The following is a 25,175-nucleotide window of genomic DNA, read 5'->3' on the forward strand; positions in this document are numbered from 1 at the left end:
TGTTAGTTTCCTTTTGCTGTTGTAACAAATTATCATAAGCCTAGTGACTTAAAAAACATAAATTTATTATCTTACACTTCTGGACATCAGAAGTCCAAAATCAATCTCAGTGTGTCAAAATCAAGGTTGTCACAGGCTTTGATCCTTCTGGAGGTTCTAGGAGGAAACCCATTTCCTTGTCTTTTCTAGTTTCTGGAGGCCACCTGCATCCATGGAACCATGAAGCCCCATCCTCCATCTTCAAATCCAGCAGCATAGCATTCCAATCTCTCTCTACTTCTAATATCTTCTTGTTTTAACTCTGACCCTCTTGCCTTCCTCCTATGAGGATCCTGGTGACTGTATTTGGCCACCTGGATAATACAGAATACTCTCCCCATCTCTGAGATTCTTAATCCCATCTGCAAGGTCTCCTTTGTTCTGTGACATATTCTAAGGTTCTGAGGATTAGATTATGGACATCTCTGGGAGAAGGATAGATATTCATCCTATCAGAGAAGGCCTCTTAAGCACTATGATCTATATACTCTCAAAAAACCCAAGGAATATAGGGCTCTTGTTTTAGAAATGGAACCTAATAGTCTAAACATAACTTCCTAAGTCTTAACAACAATCCTTGAGTATATGTATTTTTACATAGCAATTCTATAACCCAAAGACTGAAACACTCAATTTCTATAGCTCAAGGATTTCTGGACTATTTCCTAATGTATAGACATTAGAGTGGATGAGGTGGAGATGGCAAGTAGTATTTCTCCATTGCTAAATGTTTTTTAGAGAACAGTCCTAAAAGCTATTCTTTTAAGATCTTTCAAAATCATGCAACAGTCTAGAAATAGCTCAGTTTATCAAAGATTAATTACACTCTGTCTCACAGGCTGATGGAAAATGCATTGGAGTCTAATCCAGAATCACAGCCAGAAATCTAGAGTCACAAGAATTCACAAGTCCATGAATTTCACCAAGATCCTTTTTTATGCCCCTCCTCAAATTCAGTAAGTGTGCTCTCTAAGCTATTTTATTGATTTATTGATTTATTGATTTATTGTCTATCTGTAATTGGCAGAAAGGAATAAAAAGACCTTTGGTGACTTGTTTTTTTTCTTGAAAAATATGACTTTAAGACAGAAGTCACTATCTTTGTGAACCCTACAGAAAAATGGATCATGCCTCTACATAAGGAAATACTAAAGTCATCACCTAGTAGAGAAAAGCATAAAGGAAATTAGAGATTTTTTTTTCAAATTGTGTATCCCTAAACTATTTGTGCAGAAAACTAATCTGCTCTGTATTAAATCTCCAGAGAAGATTGGTTTAAAAGTAACGCCAGTGTTTCTTCAACATCTTAGTTAGAATTTTCATGTTTCCAAGTTTATGAAATGCACCTAAATGAATGATATTCTAAATGCCAAGGACATTTTGAGTTTCAAAACAGGATGCCTTCCTGAGAATCAGATTTAAGCAGCTATCCTCATAAAAATCTTTGGCAAGTACAGAAGCCACAGGGGGAAATGACAATAAACTTTTAAGTTTGAAGACTGGATATTTGAAAATATGATGCCTATTTTCAGCACCTTTTATAGATATACAGTAAACTTGGTTGTTTAAGAATATGCAAGTATATTATGTTTAACTTGATTTTCTTGGCCTATTTAGAGATCATAAACTCCCCCACAAGGTAAGATTTTTTCCTACTTTTTAAACAAGTCATCATGAAAAATGTTTTCCTCACCTTCTAATTTTACCATTTCCTTCAAGCCTTCATGGGCTATACACTTTGCAAATAAGGTCCAAAATTGGAGACTGAGGGAGTGTCATTTTAAATGAGAAATTTTCAACGGATCCATACACATCTTTCATTATGGCTGGTAGTGACTCTGGGAGGGAGAAGGCTTGTTTTAGAGCAGAAAGATTTAAACTTGTTGAAGGATTTCATTGAAAGACTGGTATTGTTCAAAGCACATAAGAACTAAACACTTGCAATAAGTGGCTATATTCTCAGGAAATTTGGATGATTTAGATTTGGGGGACAAGCAAATGAGTGGTTCCCTGTAAATAAAAGGTCCAGGAGCATAGACTCACAACCCTTGCTAGCTCTTCTGCTTCCTGTATATCCTCAGACATTTTAGTGCGTCCCATATCAGTAGTGTAGGAGGAGTAGTACATATGCCGGAGGTAAACTTGAGTTTCTTCATAGAGGACCAGAGACCAAGGGAAAGAAAAGGAAAGACGTTTAGACCTACTTCCTGATTCTCATTGGGAACACTCTGATTTATTTTAATCTGTACACACTGGATCGTGCTTGCATTCTTTGCATTCTCTACTACCTACCCTTCAAATTCAGAGATGATACAACATTTGAATTTAGAAAGAATGCAAAGCACAAATCTTGAAAATCAGCACATTATTACATTGTTATTTGAATTTATATGTGATGATTTAAATATGATTTAAATATGAAAGCCTTTTTCCTGTTTTCTTTCATGGCCAAAGTTTAAACTCTAAAATTCAATTGAGAACTTCCTAATTTTGCTAAATATTGTATGCATAAATACATATTACCCTTATGCATCAGACAATCTCCTGAAAGATGCATGTTAATTCTACTGCAGTCTAATAAGGGCCATGGTGGAGGTATGTCCTAAACCTAACATTTTTTGAATGTTTATTGCATGCTTAAGGACTATATATACAGTTAATTTTTCCATAGCTTTATGAGCTAAGTACAATTATTATCTCCACTGAAATACAGGAAGAATTGAGGCTTAGCATGTTTAAAAATATAGTGAATTTTTGGGGAATGTCAAATAGTTTACAGTGACTGACATCTAGGTTTCTGTTGAGATATCCTTTATTGTGGGATAGAATTGATTCATTAGGTTTCTTTTTCTTTTTCTTTTTTTTTTTTTTAAGTTTACTTATTTATTTTGAGAGAGAAAGAGAGACAGAGAAACAGAGAAAGAGAGAGAATCCCAAGCAGGCTGCATGCTCAGCATGGAGCCTGACTCGCAGCTCAGTCTCATGACTGTGAGATCATGACCTGACTGAAATCAAGAGTCAGACGCTTAACAGACTGAGCCACCCAGGCATGCTTCATGAAATATTTTTTTGATAGGCTGGTTGAAGTATCATCTCATGCAGCTTCTCTGTCATCCAATCTGTATTTTAACCATTGAGCTTATGGCCTTCTAGTCTGACTCCTCTGATGTTCGTTCTGTCCATTTGTGAGAGGTGAAGGGTGCTGGGAGTAGAAAAACTCTTGGAAAGAAGGGTCCAAAATTCATGTGACAATGATAGATGCATGAGAGAATAGTCTAGAATAGGATCCTTCCCCATAAAGATAGCGTCCAGAGAGGAGATTTCAAAAATAATAACTGCAGAAAGAAGAATAAAGCCATAGCAATGTCAAACCTCTTGTTTTGTATTAGAAGTTTTATCCCTTAGCACTGGAGACCAGCAGAACCTTTGGCCTTGAGCCATGCAATCTTTCTTTACTCATGGTTGTTTGGAGAGAGAGAGGAAGCTTTGAGTGTCCTTTGGAGCCTGGAGTATAAAATAGATAATAATCATCCAATGGGAGCATATAGAACAAGCCCCAATCAGTATTGAAAGGATGATGTAATTTATCTAAGCCATTTTTGAACTTTTTCTGTAATTTTTAGTTAGTACTATCTCTTAAAGTAGCAAATTGGTAATTTTGCCTGAATGACAACTTAAATTAAGGTGTTCTGACCAATGGTTATATTATATTATATTCAGAACCTAGTTCTGAAAGATTATAGTATTTGTTTTATCTCTGTTTTGTTTTCACATCTAGTTCTTATGATGGCCTTTACGATGGAATAATAATTCAGTCTTGGAACCAATAAGAAACACTACTGAATTTGTCAGGAGTCCACATTTGCAGGTAGAATAAATCCAGCTCAAATCAATTTCAATAAGAAGGGATACTATATTAATTTACATATTAAGGAGGAGCCTCATTGCTGTTACCAGCGCTCAGTCTCTCCAGCTCTCTTTCCTGGCTCTTCTTTTCTTCACTTTGGCTTTATTCTTGGGTGGGCCATCTCCATGTAATGGCAGATGTGGTAATGAAAACTTCAGGCATACATGATCTTAAGTGCAAACTGGTTTAAATAATAAATGTACTGGATCACATGAAAGATAGAAGTCCAGATGTAGTGCAGTTTTGGATGGGTTCAATCAAACTCTCTGGGATTTTCTTAGACCTTCATAGCTTTCTAGGCCTCACAGATCCATAGCTCATCAATGAGAGTAAGAGAACAAATCTTTCCCCTCAATTATTGGATAGAAATCCTGCATTTCATTCTGTGAGAACTAAGCTTAGGTCATGCCCCATCCTGGAACCAATATCTAGGGCTACAGGGATAGGAATTCTTCTGATTGGCTTATACTACTCAAGACCCACCTCTGGACAGTGGGTAACAGTCCTACTCAAGACAAATGCCTGCTGTGTAACAGGTGACAAGTGAGATTGATACTGGGGAAGGCAATACCCACAGGACAGAATGAATAGTTCTTCATTATTCCAGCAAAAGTGTTGAAGGAGTTTCCCATTGGAGAGTTCCATTGGCTCAGGCTCATCTAGGCCCCACTTGACTGAAGAGAGTGAATGGGTCTTCATAGGCAGAAAAGAATTTTGAGAGCAGTCCAAACAATAGCTGTGTAGTATAAAATACTTCCAAATCACATCTCCACTTGCTCCATTTTAACTTCTAAATGGAAGTTAGTCTTGTCTACTGCCATAGACACACAGACTAGAAAAATAACATTTTAAAATTCTTGAGTACTAACAGCTGAATTTTTATTTAGAGTATGAAAAGATTAGGTAATATTTTCCAGTGGGAGGGGGAAATTGAGATTTATAGCAATAGAGTTTCTTACACAGAAAGAAACAATGTCTGTTTTTCTGGAAACAAAAGCTGGAAGAGAATAAATCATGTTTTAGGAAAAATTGGTAGAAAATGACAGTTTCTCCCAATCCTTTCATAAAATGCTAGAATTAGCATGGTTTTCAAAGGGCAGAAATGCAATGGTGGCTGATATAGGGACTTAATTCTAATGAAACAACACAGAGAATAGTCTCTGCTTTTAGGGAGAACATTTGTGTTTTTTTTCTTTTTCTTTTTTAATTACAAAAACATAGTACACTCAATTTGATCCTGAATATATTTTAAAAATACATGATTTCTTTTCTTGCATCTTTATTGAGTATATTAAAAGGTAAAGCTTTAAAATTTTGTGAAAGTTTCAGATTCAAGTATAGACTTCCAGGGAAGGATCAAAGTTATGAGATGTAATTTAAGAATATTGCTAAATAAAATCCTTCCAAGGTAACCTGCCTTTGATTTATCTTTTCTATTAAAGATTAATAGTTTGAAATGTCATAACATCACAGACTTGAGGAAAACTAAAACCTCGTAGAGTTACTGTGTAAACTTATATATAATGAGCCTCTGGTGTGCTGTCAGAATGCAGTGTGGAGATGGAGGCTGAGAGATAATACCCCACCCCCTACTTCTATTCCCCAAGGTGGGTGTGGCTAACTGTGGGGAGTGCAAACAGCTGGCAATATAGTTACCTGGTACTTTTCTGGCTTGCCATCATTTCTCATTCTTCTTCTTCGTAGTATTTTTTTCACCTCCAGATATGGTTTGTATTTATGCAAGGAACCAAGGGGTGAAAAGTTTTGCCAGCAGATCATTTGGTGCTATGAATACACACTAGTAGTTTAAGGAAGTTGCTGGCTGTTTCTCTGTCTCTAGTGTAAGTAAATTAAATGCAGAAGAAAATAATAGATTCTATAAACTGTTCTGTTCTTTCTGCTGTCTGGGAAGAAGTCTTATAGGACATCCTACATATGAAAGAAAGAATTCAGCTGTCATTATTGAAAATAGCATGTAACAGATACATTTAGAATAATTTTTAAGTTGGCTTTAGGAAGAATATTGGGATTGGATGTCACTCGAATTTAATATGTTCTTCCTGGGGGTTTCAGTGTGTCTGAAGACTGGGCTAGCTCCTTTGGGAAGATATATAATGTCTCTGCCTTCAAAGAACTGATAGTCTCTATAAATGTAAAGACAGGCATGCACTTTGCAACAAAAGACACAAGAGAGCAAATAATAAATGGCTAGTGTTTTAGTTAGTTTCATTTCCAATCATAGGGACTCACTAGGGGTGGGGGTGGGGGTGGGGTGTCATTAGAATTCATCTAATAAGAGAGATGGGATCTCATGGAGCTGTAGGGTAAAGATCCATGCCATGGAGTCATAGAAATATAAGAGCTGGACTCTTGTCCTGGATTCAAGGCAGCTGATAGGACCCCAGCACCAATGCTCTACCATTAATGGGATATGACTACTGTCTGGGTCTGTTCTTCTCTGTTTTTCTCTCTGCCCCACTTTCTTGTAGAGTTTGGGTTCAGATTCCTGAGAGAGAATCTCTTTGACTTAGCTAATTATTAGAACCTCACTTATCCTGAGCTAATATTTTCCAGTGGGAGAGGGTAATTCTCACCCAGCCATTGGCAAAAGGATAGGTGAGCCAGCTGTTTGTTGGAGTTGAGGGGAGGAGTGATTTGTGAAGGACACAAGGGCTGCCTCTTCCACAAGGCATTGTGAGTGTGTGGCAGCAAAACAACATGAAAGATGGCAGTTAAGCATATTACTAATAAATGCAGTGTGAGAACAAAGAAGGGAGTACTTAATATGGAATTCTCAGCCTAGTGAGACTTTATGGCAAATAGGGATTTGAACTGTGTCCTGAATGGTGAACAAGAATCTAGTTTGTAGAGAGTAGGGAGGAAGGGATTCTAATATAAAAGTATTGCACTGTCTGAATAATAGCTACAAAACAGCCTTTATCTTTATCCATAGTAACTGGGACACATTTTTAATATAACTTTAAAAATTTGACTGTGAGCCCAAAAACACTTATAGCATTTAATTAGTCTGATTAGGGACTAATTTTCTAGTTGTGGAGGTGAAGCCAGGAGCAGTTTTTTTTTTTTTTTTTCCCTCTACTAATTGAGTGGGTCTTTATACAGAGATGTGATCTCCAAGTGGAGATAAGCATACACTAGCTATATTGTCATCCTCACATGAACTAGAAGGGAGGAAAGGGGAGAATCCCCAGCAAATAGAAAGAATTAGGAAGTGCAGTTTCTTCCTACTCCAGGAGAAGTACCGAGAAATTTCCTTTGCCTCCCCATCCACTGACAGAAACTATGTTTTCCAACAAATTTGTATTTGCCTATTATGGTTAGTCCAAGCACCTAGATGTGAAATATTCTGTTTATATCCCTGATGCAAAATTTTTAGGACAAGAACCCATTTGCCCGACTAGGACCAAATGTCCACCCCAGAACAAGTCAACTGTACCTGGGATGTGGATCTCATTTTAGAAATGGAGCATCTCTCTCTTTGCAAATTTATGGTTGCAGGGTTTGATGGAGGCAATACTCAGAAAAGGAGTGCTGTGTAGATGCCACAACAATTGTTCATTTTAGTGTCCCTTTCATACCAAGGAAAGTATCAAGCCTCTCTTCCCATATGGGGCTTTGTTTTGACTTTCCTTCCTTCAAAACCTGAGCTGCTGATATCCTTAGCTGAAATTCTCTAGAATTTAACACTGAAGAAAGTTTGTGAGGGAGCCTAAACTAGTTTTGGTTGCTCCTCCACATTTGTCAGAATTGTAGGATCCCCTAGGCACCATAAAGAATACAGTATACTTGTCCTTTCAAGAGATCTTTCAGGGGCTTCTGGTATATATTGGAAACTGGGCAAGATTATGTACCTTTCCTGGGCAGTTCTTCAACAGCATCAAGACTTCTAATAGGAGGTAAAGGAACTGTTATCTGTATAGATTTCCATTTTCTTCGTTGGTCTTTGTAAGTTGCTAGAGAGAACCATCATCTTCCTTTATGGAGGAAAGCAACTAAACCAAACATTAAAGTCCCATGGGAATCTTCTGTTCATCAGTTTAGGGTCTACTTCCTCATACCTGCTGTGACATAAGAGTAATTATAAAAATTGCCAAAAATTATTTAGTACTTATTATGTGTCATGCACCTTCTAAGTCAGTACTCTACAAACTATTATAGATTGGCCCAGTTCAAATCCAGCCTGCTACCTATTTTAAAATTTTTTTTTTCAAAGTTTATTCATTTTTGGGACAGAGAGAGAGACAGAACATGAACGGGGGAGGGGCAGAGAGAGAGGGAGACACAGAATCGGAAACAGGCTCCAGGCTCCGAGCCATCAGCCCAGAGCCCGACGCGGGGCTCGAACTCCCGGACCGCGAGATCGTGACCTGGCTGAAGTCGGACGCCCAACCGACTGCGCCACCCAGGCGCCCCAAGTAAATAAGTTTTTATTGGAACACAGCCACTCCCATTTGTTTACATATTGCCTATGGCTGCTTTTGCCCCCCAACAACCAAGCTGAGAAGTTGCAACAGAGACCCTATGGTCTACAAAGCTGAAATATTTACCATCTGGCCCTTTTCGGAAAAAGTGGCTGACCCCTGACTTAAGCACATAATGTTTATCTCTTTGAATTCTCACAATAATCCCATAAAGTACATACTTTTTTTTTTCATTGTTATTTTACAGATGGCAAAAATGAGACACAGAAAGTTTTAAAAACTTCCTCAAGGTCACACAACTAGTAACTGTTAGAGAACTAGACTTATTCCTTTCAGAATTTTGAAACATTGGTCAGATCTAATGTGTGTTTAGACCCCAATGATAATAGTTACCATTAGTAAAGTACATATATATGAGGGCTATATAGCTGCTGTTGGATTCGATGCTAATTCATAACTCAGCGATGCAAAGGTAGTGTAATCCTGGGCCTTGTAGCAAGGTAATTTGTGGGTAAAGAAAACCTTGTGGCAGTGTGATAAATTGCATTAATGACCCTAGTTCTTTACCCTTCCCTGTATCTGTGCTGTTTGCCATAAGACTTCACATTCTTCCTGCTAAAGAGGTACAATGTATTTTCTCATTCTTTGATTTTGGGTGTGGCCACATGGCTTATTTTGGCCAATGGGATGAGACAGAAATGGTAGTATGCCAGCACTAAACCTGAGTCAAGAGGGACCTGCATTTTTCTTATCTTTGTGTGCTTCTGTCTTTGCCACAGAAAGAGCAGCCTGAGCCAGACTGCTGGACCCAGGAAAAGAAAGAGGGACATGCAGAGCATAAGTTCCCTAACTGGCTCACTTCCCTTGGTCCATTCCCGATCAGTCAACCTTTGGTCAACCCACCCACTGATACATGAGCTAAATGTTGCTGAGATTTAGAGGTTCTTTGTCATACAGCAAGAGCTAACTGACACAGGCAGATTTCTTCAGTGTAAGTCTGTGGATACGGTAGCTTTAACCAGAATGGTTATGAGAATGGCAGGCAGTCAAAGTGCCACAGACTTCCCTTATTTCTTCAAAATATGTCTGAGGATGTGGAAGCTTTAACCAGAGTGCAGTTGTGGGAATGGCTCCAGGTGTCCCAGATTTTCCTCCAGAGGTGGTTCCCTTAAAGCCCAAGACAAAGATATTGCAAACAACTCAAAAGACTGATTAAACAACAACAACAACAACAACAACAACAAAAATCTCCAATAAGGAAGAATGTGTCTTCTTGTGTGAGTACATACAATATATAGGGACCTCAATCCTTGGTACTCTAGGCTTTAAAAAGTATGGCCAATAAATATAATGTAGTGGTTATAAAACCAGGCAGTAGAACCACAAGGGAAGGAGTGCCAGACATCTACTGGAATGGCAAATATATTGGTAGCCAAGACTTTCTCATACCTTTCCAAAATGTTAAGCAATGCTCATGGAGAGCTGTAGAAAATGCAGGACAACACAGATATTTGATGAGATCAGGAAGTATAAATGGAGTTCAGGTGTGACTTGGGCAAAAATCCAGGACTCAAGAATGGGATTTCCTCTGGTGAAAGATCTTGGCTTTCTGAGGCTGGCTGGGAATTTCAACATAACTGAAGGTTGAGACTACACAAAGTCTTTTCCTATCTACCACTTTTTATGGCACATGGCAAGAATGACCACAATTAGTATGTTTGAGGCATTTGTAAGCATGATAGCTACTACTGTGATTTTCCCCTCACATGCTATTTAATACCTTTAATTGCTTTTATTTAAATAACACTTTGTTTAATAACACTTTTTGGTACTCAGCGGTTGGTGTGCCTTCAAGAAAAAGAGAAGAGTACATGTTAAGTTTCCCGACATATAGAATGAAATTTTTTCAGGCACAAAGTATGGCTGAACCCTACAGAAGTATGTGATGCTTAGAGCTATAAAGAGCAATGTACAACATTTTCTCTGTCTTCTATGTATTTACCCTGTTGTTGAAGAGACAAAATTCTTATGTAAAAATAATTATTAACTATGGAAAAATGCTAGCTGGCTGAGGAAATTCCTAGCAAAGTCTTTTCTATAAAATCTTTTTGGATAATATTTGGCATAATAGAAGTAAGGTTGTTACAACAGAACTTTTTTTTCTTTAAACGGGTAAATATGTTAGAAACTGTAAACTGTGTTATAGTCTAGGACAAACTGTACTATTAATTCCTTAAAAGCTTTTTAATTTATGAGTAGGCTATGGCAATCTGGTCAAATAAATGAAGACTCATGTAGACATGAGTCAGACAATCAAACATTATCATTCTTAATCTGTTATGCTTTTATGACCATACACATAATTTTATTTTAAAATGTTAAGCTTACAATGGTACAGAAAGGATTTCATCTTTAAGATGTTGATTCTGAAAAGTTTAGACTTTAAGAAACAATTCTGGCATTTATGAAACGGATAAGTTTTCTTGGTTCTCTTTCTATTGTTAATATATGTAGTAAAGTATACCACCACAGAAGTGTCTCTTCTTCAGACATATAAATAACAACAAATACTACTATAATAACCACCTTGAAGTGAATTTTTAATTGGTTTGATGACGATAGTAGCAATTCCCAAAATATGCTAGCTCTGTTTACTCTCAATTTTATTCAGCATATGGACATAGGAAAGCATTAGCATTTTCCAATTCCAAGGACGAATGTGTTTAATGTTAAAATAACTCAGAACAGTTCTATGTTTTTCATCATAAAGTTCAAGCAAAAAATATAAATACAAAAATTCAGTTCTGCTGCTGTTATTCTCTATAAATTTGGTCAGGCTGTCAGGGATATGACCTTGTGGATCAATTATTAGGGCTTCCTTTAGCCATCAACTCAGTTGAACACAATATTGTTTCCACAATATTCTGAATATCCTTTCCATGGAGGCTAGAGCCACAGTGATTGGTGGAATACCTGGTAGTAAAGTATCAGACAAGCATAGGAGTTTGGGTTTGAGTCTCAGTCCACACAGCCAGCTTGCAAGAAATATAACTTTCATCTCTTATTTCTCACCTGAACTTAATTTCAACTTTCAAACTGCATTCTGCTGAGTGGTGGAAACTTAATCACTTTGGAATTACACCCCTGGTTTCCCAGTGTTGAGTCCAAAGTCCATGGGATGGGAGTAGAGGAAGAATCAAACATAGTTTGTCTTCTGTCAGTCCTGGAATCTTCAGGGACAGCTTCTTTCTCACCTGACCTTCAGTTATCTATCAGCACAGAACATTTCTGGGTTTTCATTTTTTCCTGGCAACGAGATTCTTTCAAGGTTTCTCCATAAGCTTGTCAAAAACAAATTTCAAAGCCAAGCCAAGCAGAAATTTATAAAGTTTGACCATTCTCTATTCAATCTTCAGGGAGAAATTTTCTTGGGTGAGGGCTGCTATAGCCATGGAAGTACATTGCGGCTTCTTATGGAAGCTAAACCACCCTTTCCCTGTGCTGATTTGCTTCAACCCAGCAACCATGGCTTGACTTAACCTGTGCTATGTGCTGGGAGAAGAGGCTGCCATGACACTGGAGAGCTCTGTCCCTAGACCATTCTTTGGAGTACCACACTCTGGTGTAGTTTTGCCTGTGAGCCGAGATCAAGAGTCAGAGGCTTAACTGACTGAGCCACCCAGGCGCCCCAGGATGTATTTTGTATAGCATCATTCTCAAGTACAAAATACCTCAGCACTATAATTGATGGTGAGGACTGAGCCAGAAGTCACAATACAGTCTTACTTCCCACCCACGCAACCTTTTTTTCCCCTAACAAATGATGTCTTTAGGAAATCTTATAGTGTTCATGTTAAGAAAGAGTCTATTTTTAAAATGTTCCAAAAACAAGGCAGCAGAAATTATAAAATATTTCCCAGAGTAGGGGCTCCTGAGTAAAGCGTATTTCTGAGACCAGCAGCATCAGCATCACTGGGAAACTTGCTAGAAATACAGTTCCTTGAGCCCTTCCAGAGACCTGCCTCATCAGAAACTGGAGATGAGGCCTAGAAATCTGTGCTTTAACAAGCCCCTTAGGTGATTCTGATGCATGCACAAGTGTGAGAGCCACTGGCCTGAGGCAAGGGTGGGCAAACTATAGCCCAGAGACTAAATCTGCCCACCTATTATATAAGAGTGTTATTGGAACACAGCTTTGCTCCTTGTTTATGGCTGCCTGTGCTGAGCTACAACAGCAGACTGGAGTAGTTTTGATACCTTAAGCCCCACAAAGACTAAAATATTTACTTTCTTATCCTTTACAAAAAGTTTGCCAACTCCTCGTCTAGAAAAAGGAAGCCTCTTCAATTTTAGCTTGTACATATTTTTTCTCCATTTGAAGTACAGAATCTATCTTAAGCATTTACCCCAAGTATTCTATGACAAAGTGGCCGTGAACTTAGAACTTTAATTGAATATGCTGATGTGGATCCTATTCGTGTAGACTTTTTTGGAATGTGGAATGACCATTCTTGCCTCCTATCATTTACTTCTCTCCTAGAAATAAATATTAAGTGTAAGAAAACAGTAATTCTTAAAAATGAAAGCCCGAAGACAGATATTGCTGTTTAAAGTAAGAGATAAAATAAATCTAAAGGGTTCCACCTGCTGGTGGAAATAAAAAATGACTACAAATTAATGTAAAAATTACCTGGTCAGTCAAAAGTGATAGTCACAGAAGTTTAGACTGAAAGGACAATCACCTAGTTTCTTTATTTTAAAAAATGAATTAATATTAATATGAAAATAAAATTAGAATCCATTCCTAATAGGTTATACAAAGCATACAGACAATACAGTTTTTTAGACTATAAGCTTTATGAAGGTAGGGGCGGGGTCAACTTTGTTTATTAGGATATTCCCATCCCTAAGTAAGCTTCTTTGCAAATATGTATAAATAATTTTGTCCTATGATTTAGAGTTGCATGAAACACTAACCGTTGCAGAAAGTTATGTATTTTTAATTTAAAGAGTCATAAAATTATGTTATGAAACTACAAAAAAACACATTTTGTAACAATTTTACTCCTTAAATGAAAAATTTTCATGGAAGAATCTAACATAAATATGTCATAATACATTTTATTTCTTAGAAAACTAAATGTGCCAATCGTGATAGGCTCTATTATGCCTAAATCTTGGTGGCTTACAATGACAAAAGTTGTTTTCTGTTCACATCCATCATGGTTTGCCTATAGCTCTGTTCCACGTATGTCTTCATTTTGCAACCCAGGCTGTTGAAATAGCATTTGTCTGGAACATAAATGGTTGTCTTGATACAGAGAAGAGAGACTTAAATCACACACACAGACTTTTTTTTTACTTTTTAAGAAGAGCTTTATTGAGGTATAATTTCCATACCCATTCTAAGTAAACAACTTAATGATTTTTAATAAATTAACAGAGTTGTGCAACTGATCATGGCAATCCAGTTTTAAAACATTTCATTTTTAGCACTCCCAAGAAATCTCCTGTCCCCATTTGCAGTGAACCCACATTCTTACCCCCAGCTGTAGGCAACAATTAATCTGCTTTCTGTCTGAAAATTTGCCTTTTAGGGACATTCTTTATTAACGAGGGAATACAATATATATTTTCCGTGTCTGACTTCTTTCACTTACCATGTTTTTAAGGTTCACCTGTGCTGTAGGGTGTATTGGTAGTTTGTTTCCTTTTTTATAAAGGAATAATTTTCTGTTGTATGGATGTATCACATTTTTAATCTATTCACCAGTTGATGGACATTTGTGTTGCTTCAGGTGTTCAGTTATTGCACATAAAGCTGCTGTGTACATCCATAGCACAAGATTTGTGTTGACATGTGTTTTTATTCGTCTTGGGTAGATAGCTAGAAGTAGATTTGCTGGGTTGTAACATAAATTCATGTGTAACTTTTCAAGAAACTGCCCAACTTTTACAAAGTGACTACCCATTTTACATTCCCACCAGCAACACATGAGGGTTCCACTTTCTCCATCTCTTCACCAACAGTTGTTATTGTCTTTTTTATTATAGCCATCCCAATGGGTATGGAAAGGTGTTTCACTGCAGTTCTAATTTACATTTTCTAGTTCAAATGACTAATGTGATTAAGCATCTTTTCATGTGTGTATTAACCATATCTTTGGTGAGATATTTATTCAAATCTTTCACCAGTTTTTTTTCAGTTGTCTTATTGAATTTTAAGGGTTATTCATATATTATGAATAATATCTTTATCAAATATATGATGGGAAGATTTTCGCAGTCCGTAGCTTGTTTTTTCATTGTCTTAGTGTCTTTTGAAGCACACAAAAAAAGTTAAGATTTACAAAATCCAATTTATGAACTTTTTTTTCTTCTATAAAGTATGCTTTTGGTGTCACATCTAAGAACTCTGTGCCTAACCTAAGGTCATGAAGATTTTCTATTATATTTTCCTCTAGAAGTTTTATAGATCTAGTTCTTATATTTAGGTCTGTGATCCATTTTGAGTTAATCTGTGGTTTAGTATGAAGAAAGTTGTATCATCCTTAAATCTCCCCATTATATTTCTGACAAGTCTGGCAGTCTGTTGCTTGCCCTAATCTTAATCACAATTTAAGACTACCTGCAATATTGTCCCTCCCAATTGTCATCGAGTTTTTGACAGTGCCCTGGGCATGGAGATTTTCCATTCTGTTCCAAATCAAGTCAGTCCACTCTGGCAGTGAAGATGATAGTGTTCGTGGCCTGCTTGCCCTGAGGGTGGTGTTGGAGCCTCCCTTGGCTAAAATGCCATAAACCCCACTGCTCTTACCCAAGGTTTGGTAGTTTTTCTTGAACAGATGTTTCTTAGTTAATTGTATGCCTTTGGTTAATTTTCATAGTTGGGAATATATATTTTTAACGTCCAGCAATGTTGTTGCTTTTGGGGAAGAGGATTTGCCAAGCTACTCACTCCACCATTCTAGAAGTTCCAGCCTCTCTGAGGTAGTTTTCATAACATAAGGTTTTAAATGCTTGAAACATTATAAAGTGTCTTATTTCTGCCTAGATTACATGAACCAAAGCAAGTCACATAGTTCAACAAGATAGGGCTGCATAATCCTCATGTAGCAGAACATCACAGAGATGATTTGGCAGGCAACTTCTGAAATGGTTCCTAATGGTCTTGTCTTCTGGAACTCACACCCTGTGTCATCCCTTCCCGTGGAGTGTGGCCTGGACTTAGTGACTGGCTCCTAATAAATGGAATTCAACAGAAGTTTTGGGATATGATTTCCATAATCAAGTTATGTAACAAGACTGTTACTTCCATCTTGCTAGTACTCTCTTTCTTGCTGGCACTTTCTCATTCTTTCTCTTGCCTGCTTGGGTTGTTCACATTGACAAAGCAAGATGCCATGTTGGAGAAGCTCATGTGACTAGGAACTAAGAGTGACCTCTGGCCACAGCCAACACAAAACTGAGAGCCTCCTACTAAGTGCAATAACCAACAAGGAACTGGACCCTGCCAACAATCACTGATGAGCTTGAAAGCAGATTTGCCTTCAGTTGAATCTTGAGATAACTTCAGCTCTGACAACTTGATTGCAGCCCAGTGTGAGACCCTGAAGCAGAAGACCCAGTTAAGCTTCCATATTCCTGATCCGCAGAAACTGAGATATTAAATGCTTATTGTTTTAAGCCACTAAGTTGTTGGGGTAATTTCTTATGTGGCAATAGTTAACTGATACAGAGAGGAACTGAAATATTTGGTGAAGAGTCATATAATCTACCACAATAAGCACGTTAGGCATGGAGCTGGATAGATTGCTTTTTGTCATATACAGGATCAATGCTTCTAAATGAATCAAATTTTATTCAAAATGGATTTCCATGGGACTTATAACCTGGCATTTGCCATGGATTTTTATTCTTATTTTATAAAATCATAAAATATTGGAATCACAATTTTAGTATTTCCAGAAATTATAGAAATACTGCTTACCACAGCAAAATAAAGTATGCTTTTGTAAAATGGGATTAAAAAATGATATTTTCCTGGTCATTCTCATTGATATTTTATAATTGCTAAATGTTTTGATAACTGTTTAATCTTTATAATATATTTTAAAAGTCTATAAATGCTAAAATCAATAACCTTCACTTATATAAAAATATTCAGTTAAAAATATAAAGGGAGATTATTCCAAAGAGTACATTGTGGAGAAGACCAAAAATGGTAACTTGACAAGCAGAAGAACCTGACTAACATGACCTCAAGCCAGGTGACCAAGGTTAACATCAACAGTGATAAATCGTATTGGCAATATGTGCCTTTGATATGACATGATGAGAATGCCACTTTAGCTCTTTGGATTCCTTCTCCAAAACACATTACCCTAGTCTAATCATGAGAAAAATATCAGATAAATACCAACTGAGGGACATTCTACAAAGTACCTTACCAGAATCCTCAAAACTGTCAAGGTCATGAAACCCAAGGAAAGTTTGAGAAACTATCACAACCAAGAAGAGTTGTAGGAGATATGACTGCTGATGATAATGTGGTATCCTGAAACAGAAAAAAGACATTAGGTAAAAGCGAAGGAAACCTGAATAAAACATGGGCTTTAGTTAATGATAATGAACCAGTATCAGTTCATTAATTGTGACAAATGTACCATACTAATGTAAGACGTTAATAGCAGAGGAAACTGGGTGTGGAGTAAAGAAGAACTCTCTTTATTACTTTCACAATAAATTATTTAAATGTAAAACTTCACTCAAATAAAATTGTTTATTATAATACAAGAAATATCTCCTTCTTAATAACAACAAACCCATAAAATATCTCAAAATTTTAAAAAATTCAAGATCCATATGAACAATTTTTCTAAATAAGGAGATAAAAGATTTGAATAAGATTTAAATAAGTATGTTGTGCTCCTGGATCAGAGAGCCAAACATCAAGTTTTTTCTGCCCACATGTATTTATTATTTCAAAGTAATTCTAAATATACCAATAATATTCCTTCTTGAACTGGGAAAAATGTCTTATCTGTTAAAATAAATGGACAAAGGTACTCAAACTACTTTTTAAAAATAAAGTAAATTTGATGATATATCCGACCAGATAGTAAAACATATTATAAAGCTATAGTTAAGTTATTAAAATAGTGTAGCACTGGTAAAATAATACACTCTCATTTTTTTCTTTTAATACATACTACTCATCACTTTGGTAGGCACTAAGAATAGTGTGGAGGAGGTCAGACATTATCCCTGTCCTCATGGAGCTTACAGTCTATTGGAGAATGTAGCTATTGTTTACAACAATTACAACACAATGTACTGAGTGAGTTGGGGAAGATTTACTGGAGGAAATGGTATTTCAGTGAAGGCTTCAAAGATTTTAGTTAGTTAGGTACAGGAGGGAAAAGAGTTAAAAAGACCATAGTGGACAAAGTAAACACTCCATGTGAATGAAGGAAAGATATTAAGCCAGCTGGGGATAGAAACCAATGGGGAGCATGTGAGATAGGCAGTTAGAGTTAGGCAAGTACCATAGTGCATATATTCTCATGAAGGGTCTTAGTTTTTACCCTGAGAACAATGGGAAGTCACTGGGGATTTTTAAACTGGAGAAAGACCCAGTAAGATTAACATCCATAAAATGATTGGTATGATTTCCCTGAGAAAAATAAATTAGAATAGAGCTAGAAAAGTATGCTGGGAGATAGGAAACTACTGTAATCGATGAGATTATAAAGATTTAAATATAAAGGCAAGAATAGAAAGATGGTGGAGATTTTAGTGTGGTTAAAGAGAAATGGACAAATAAGAATGTTATTTAGGAAATTTAGTCTGTATTGTAGTGGAAGAAAAACTTTCAAAAAATAATAGCAATGAAAAAAATCAAATAATTAATTTGCCTACGTTAAAATTTATTTTTATTTTGTATATAAAAAAATTCAGGTACATGGTGCACAGTTCAGAGAAAGAGAATAATATTTGTAATAAAATCAGAATAAGATAAATACTCTCATGAAAAATGGACAAAGAATATTAACAAGAATTTTATAAAACAAGATTTACAAACACTTGAGAAATATATAAAAACATTAAAACTCAGCAATGATAATTCCTATTATAATCAATAACCAAGGAAATGCAAATTTCAAAATAATACAGTCCCATTTTTAATTTCTGAAATAGGGCAATTTAAAAGCAGTGATAATTTCCAGTGTGGGCAAGGATTTGGAGAAAACAGTCATTCCACAAATGAAATGTGAGTTCTTTTTTTTTTAATTAAAAAAAAATTTTTAATCTTTATTTTTGAGAGAGAGAGAGAGAGACACACACAGAGTGTGAGTGGGGGAGGGGCACAGAGAGAGGGAGACACAGAATCCGAAGTAGTCTCCAGGCTCTGAGCTGTCACCACAGAGCCCGATGCGGGGCTGGAACTCAGGAACCGTGAGATCATGACCTGAGCTGAATTTGGATGCCCAACCAGCTGAGCCACCCAGGCGCCCCAAAATGTGAGTTCTGATGAAAAGTTTAAATCAGAACTCTTTTGGGGGCGCCTGGGTGGCTCAGTTGGTTAAACGTCCGACTCCGGCTCAGGTCATGATCTCATGTTTCATGAGTTCAAGCCCCGCTCGGGCTCTGTGCTGACAGGTTAGAGCCTGGAGCCTGCTTGGGATTCTATGTCTCCCCCTCTCTCTGCCCCTCCCCTGCTTGTGCTCTCTTTCTGTCTCTCAAAAAATGAATAAATGTTTAAAAAAATTTTTTTAAATCAAAACTCTTTTTACAGAAAACATTTTCATCATCTACATGTATAAAGAGATTTTAAAAACATTCATACCTTTTAACTCAAACTAATTCTAGGAAATTAACCTGAGGAATTAATCTGTGATATGAATAAATATTTATATAATAAAATATTTTCACTACAATATTGGTTATAATACCAAAACCAATTTTAACAATATAAATAGGAAAATGTTTAATGGCAAGTGAGAAATTACTTAAGTCATTGAAAATGATATATTTGAAAAGCTTTAATAACATGGGGAATTATTTATGACCTAATTTTAAAAGAATAAAGTTATTATACAATGTTATGCAATAATACCCCAAATATATAATGACTAGTTTATATCAGAAAGAATGCAAGAAGTTGGATAAGTGAATAAGAGAGTTTGAAACACTCCGATATTCAAATGAAGACCTTGAGCATAAACACAGAATTTGAAAAGTATGGAATGCACTTTGAGGACCACCCCATGAGAACATACCTCTGGCTGGATTGCAAAATCCATATTTTGAGGAGTAAAAGAAAACATGGTAAGTCCTAGAAGCTGAATTCTAACTCCTTCTCGTGGCTACCAAAACCCTGAAGGAATAGAGGTCCAAGGAGCTTCAGTTTACTACAGGGATGTGGGGCATTGCTTAGGAGGATTAATTTTATAGCAGCAAGCAAAATAAGAGATGGAAAACAGAAGAGGAAGTAATACTGGTAGGGAAGCCGATATTCAGTTGATGATTGGTGGTTGAACTGAGATAGTGTTGGTGAGAATAAAGAGGAATGTGTGTTACAGATATTGAAGAAGTAAAATCAATAGGATTTAGCAATTGGATCTATAGACACTGGGAGCTACAGGGGTTTCTAAAAGGTGATTAGAAGGGTGATGCCTTAGTCTGCTCTAGCTGCTGTAACAAAATACATAGACTGGGTGCTAATAGACAACAGAAATTTATTTCTCACAGTTCTGTAGGCTGGAAGCCTACTACTAAAGTGTTAGAAGATTTGGTGTCTGGTGAGAGCCCTTTTCCTTGTGCTGTCTTCTCACTGTGTCTTCACATAGGAAGGACACAAGGGAGCTCTCTGGGGTCTCTTTTGTAAGGGCATTCATCCCATTCTTGAGGGCTTAGTTCTCCTGACCCTAATCATGTTGAATGTCCCTACCTCTAAATAGCATCACATGGGGGATCAGGTTTCAATATGGATTTTAGGGAGATACAAACATTCAGTCTATAGTTGATGGTATCGCCATCCTTGGAAATGGAGGAGATTCAGCTTATTGTGCGGGAAGTTGATGAATACGTTTAGACGTTTTCAGTTAGATCTACTAATGGAGAACACCAATTGGAGATCTCTTCCATACAGTTGGAAATGTAGGGTTTAGGCTGTGAGACAAATGGGGCCAGAAATAAAGGTATTCTTTCTCTCTCTCCAACCCACCATGAAGCCTGGAAGAGGTTGGAGTTAGCAAAGGAGTCAACATGGGAGAAAAAAGGTAATACCAGAACCTATGAAGTTGACTACATTTAAGGGGAGGAGGGAAAAGAGAAGCAGAAAGGAGACCAGAAAACTGAAGTGCAAAGTGAAGTGCGGAGAAAACTATCTGAACCTGAGCCTCTGTATACAACGTTTAGAATTTGGGCCTGGTTAGATCAGGAATTAAGGGAGAAAATTGAAAAAAATGAATAGGATTTTATGTATTTTAAGACTTATTATGATGGTGACTATGGCATAGGATGAAAGCAAAGAGTGGACAGCAGGCATTCTAAAAATTACTATAAAGAAATGCACCAATAAATAAGCTTTTATATTTTCCTACAATTCCTAGTTTCTCTTTATCATGCAGGTTATTTTCTCAATAACTATTAGTAATAGTATATAAAATAAATCTTTTTGGGGGAGGCAAATGTGATATAAGGGACAAGGAACAGCCCTATCAAGCTAGTATAATTCATCTGTAAAATGGGGATAATAATACTTATCATCAGCTGATCTCGGAGAACTGTTATGTGAGCTAATTGAAAAGAACTATGCAGCATTGCCCGCATGTAAAAGCTACAGTAATGTACCACAGAATTAATATTTAGGGAATTTTTTTGCTTCTGATTTTATGCTGGTAAAATTGTCATTACTTTAAATAAGCCATAAATATCTATTTTTTGCTCTATGTTCAGTAAACAAATGTTCTATTTCTTACACTTATAAATTTACTGTGATTTTGCCTTCTGTGAGATGTTTGCATTTATCTTATTTTTGCCCGCTTCTGCTCTGGCAAATACGTGCCAAATAAAATGTTAGTATCAGCAAACAAACATTTTTGTTGGGTGTGTCCTCACTGTCCAAATGTTTGTTTTTAGCCAGAGCTATTTGTTTCTGAAGCTTTCATGAAACATGCATTTGTTTTTGAACCCTCCCAACAGCTCGGATATTCCTGACTACATTTCCTTAGGTCACCTTTTACTCAGCACTTCTTTCTTATGAATTCTCCTGTTGGCCAGAATTTTTTCTGAGGCTTCAGTACTTGCCTGGTAGGAATGCTTATAAAAACATTTGTGGATAGCCCAAACATTTTCAATAACATTTGCTTGGAAAAATTTTACTGGCAGTCAGGACACATTATTTAAACATATTTCAAAATATTTATGAGTCCCTGCAATACTTTGGCGGTGTCTGTATAGCAAGGCTGAATTGATGGTTTTCTAGTTAAGTCTTTTTGTTTGTTTGTTTTTCGTCATTCATAACAGTTGATTGATGAGTGCTTGATAGACTTTCCATGCAGTTGATTTGATTAACTCGATAGTAGGGTAGCTATAATAACCAGTGAGTGGTGTTTGAACTTTCTTCCTTCTCCGAGAAGGGAGCTTTATAAACAATTTAGATTAACCTTACTGTAATCTCTTCAGATGCTTGATTCCCAGTTGTTATTTTAGCTCTTTCTCTTCATCTCCTTCCCAGCAGTAATTCAGAAAATGGTAGATTTGTTAGGATCATGTGGGGATTAGGATTTAGTAAAAGAAGCAGCTGAGACCTATGTTTCTCTATATAGGATTTACATCATTTTTAAAAGTCATTTTTCATGTTTCATGACTATGTCTAAATGAAGAAAGAAAATGAATGAATTATTTATATATTTAGGTGGAACAGCTAAAATAAGAATTTGTTTTATTTTGTATATGTGTTATTAGTAGAGTACTTCTTTGTGTTTTTTCAAAATAAAGAGGGAAATCTAAGTCTGTGATTATATCCAATCCTTGATTTTAGATCATCTGACCTGCAGGAGAAAAAGCAGGACATATTAACTTTGGCTACCAGGGATGATAAGGCCACATAAATTTAAAAGGCCTTAGTAAGTGTATCTTTAAAAACCATATTAGAGGGTTTTAATTCATGAAAGCCTCCTTTCTGACTTTGCCTGTCCCCATGTTGCTAAGTCTACTCTCTGCATATCTTATCTTGCATCTCTCTGTTCTGTACTTTTGTGTGTAGATTTTTTCCACATGTGCTTGTGCTGTATTTTTTTTATGTCATTTCACTCTATATACCACTGTGCATATACATCTGACTGTCATTTTCTTTGCCTCTGCATGTATGCCTAACCTACATTTTCTTTAGGTGTCTCCATTTACTTTTAATCTCTGTCTATGCCTTCATCAGTGCACCTCTCCATATATCTATGTTTGTGTGTATATAGATGTGTAAAAGGTTTGTGTCCTCTATTTCTATGCCCATTTTGATGTATCCCTCTGCTTCTATGACTTATTCTCTCTCATTGTCTTTCTCTCTGTGTTTCATTTTATGTGGCTTTCTCAACTTTTATTTGATTTCAGTTTGTTATAAATATCTTCCTTCTTTTATGATTTATATGGTATTATATTTACTAACTAGAATTTAAAATTTCCTGTTCCATTCCACTAGAAAAGTGAACAGACCATTCATAAAAGAAATAAGTGGGGCAATAAATTTATAAAATGGATATATTCTCATTAGTAATTAGGTACATACAATTAAAATAATGAGATTATATTTATTGACTATCAGGTTGACAAAGATATCCATCATAAAGGAATAGTCAGTTATAAATTATAATGGATTGAATCAACATTTTAGGAAAACAACATGTGTTGAAGTTTTAAATATATATAAATTTTGATTCAGCAATTCCACTTTAGGAATTTGTCTCCTCAAAAACTGGACAATTGTACAACTGTTTATTTGAGAATTGCCTTTAGCAGCATAAAATTGAAAGTAAATTATCCTTAGTAGGAGCTTGGTTAAATGAATTATGATACTCAAATACAATAGAATATTAGATTTCTATTGCTACAGAAAAATTCTGTGGTATATTTACAGCTGGAAAATAATCAGTTTCAAAAAAGTGTGTAAAAATGTACATGTTGTATACGCCATTTATTTTTAAAAAAAAAAAAATAGGGTGGGGGCGCCTGGGTGGCGCAGTCGGTTAAGCGTCCGACTTCAGCCAGGTCACGATCTCGCGGTATGTGAGTTCGCGCCCCGCGTCAGGCTCTGGGCTGATGGCTTGGAGCCTGGAGCCTGTTTCCGATTCTGTGTCTCCCTCTCTCTCTGCCCCTCCCCCGTTCATGCTCTGTCTCTCTCTGTCCCAAAAATAAAGAAAAAAACGTTGAAAAAAAAAATTAAAAAAAAAATAGGGTGTGTGGGTGGCTCAGTCGGTTAAGTGATTGGCTCTCTATGGGGATTCTCTCTTTCTCTCTCTCTGCCCTCCCCTACCCACTCTGTCTCTGTCTCTCTTAAATAAATAAACCAAAAAAACCCACCAAATTTATAAATATATATATATTAGATATATTTAATATATATTATAAAATAATAAAAAATAAAATATATATTATACAAAAATATACAAATATATATATGTCTATATGTATATAGTGTGTGTGTGTGTGTACTTTCTATGTGCTAAGCACAATAAAGACACTATAGAATCATTCATATTATTTTATATGGGGAGTAAGATAATGAAAGAACTTCCACCTTCGCTTTACTATGGATTTAACAAGCACATAATGTAAAAAAAAAAAAATAAAGTTGCAGCAATTTTTACAAGAGTTTTCTTAAATTTTTAAACAGACAAATGCTTTTCTACTTTAAAATATTAAATTAAGTTGATCTCTTCTTTTGTGGTTTTTCTTTCCTTTTTCTTCTCCCTCCCCCACACTGTGGAACAGTGATCCTCTATATAAAGTGATCCCCAATCCTGGCCAAGAAAGTATTCTTAGGTATTCTGGAAATGCTATGCCTTAGTACATATGCCTTAGTATAATTCTTAATGAGTTGTCAAGAAGAAACATTTATCTAAAGCTTTTGGAAAAATAAAAAAATTTAAGCCATGTACTTGTCAAAATGTCATTCCAATGTGAAGCATGGAGAGTCTGAGCAAATGTACTATGAAACAATAAAGGTGAACTCTTGGCTCAGTCATTGGAAATTGACACTAATGTCAATGGAAAACCAAACTTGAAAATCTAATGTTTACTACAATAATTTTCAAATTTTTAAATGCAGATTCTTAGACCCCACCTTCAGAGATTGTGATTTGATAGATCTGGAGTAAATCATAGATTCTGTACATTAATAAGCTTCCCAGGTGATTCTAAGTTTAAGGGCCACATTTCAACAAACAGTGCTGATAAGCTAATCTACAATAGCTAATCTACTTTAAAAAGTTGACAGATTTACCTTCAATCATATCTACTAGATATATTTCTCAGAGAATCTTTTGCATATGATTACTTAAGGGATCATGGAAGTTATTTAAAGAGATTGTGAGTTCATAAGCAGGTTATATTCCAATTCAAGACCCATTGGCTTTCTGGACCACAATTCTGAGCCAAAATTTTAATGAGCTGCCAATGTTTACTTCCATCAAATAAAAATTATCATGCTTTTTCTTCAAAAAATAGCATTAATATTAATAGGTTTCATTTCATTGCTATTATTTTCTAATAGGTAGATAGTGTGA

General features: G+C 36.1%; 1 long non-coding RNA gene across 1 annotated transcript in view; it reads left to right on the forward strand.

Annotated features, from left to right (window-relative positions):
• Positions 1-25,175, forward strand: part of LOC122492266 — a 244,957-nt gene that overhangs the window by 9,246 nt on the left and 210,536 nt on the right. Inside the window, exon 2 of the long non-coding RNA XR_006299581.1 lies at positions 878-995. This is a non-coding gene — a long non-coding RNA (uncharacterized LOC122492266). The remainder of the gene's footprint in view (positions 1-877; positions 996-25,175) is intronic.

Source organism: Prionailurus bengalensis, chromosome C2 (assembly GCF_016509475.1).
Source record: "Prionailurus bengalensis isolate Pbe53 chromosome C2, Fcat_Pben_1.1_paternal_pri, whole genome shotgun sequence".
NCBI lineage: Eukaryota > Metazoa > Chordata > Mammalia > Carnivora > Felidae > Prionailurus > Prionailurus bengalensis.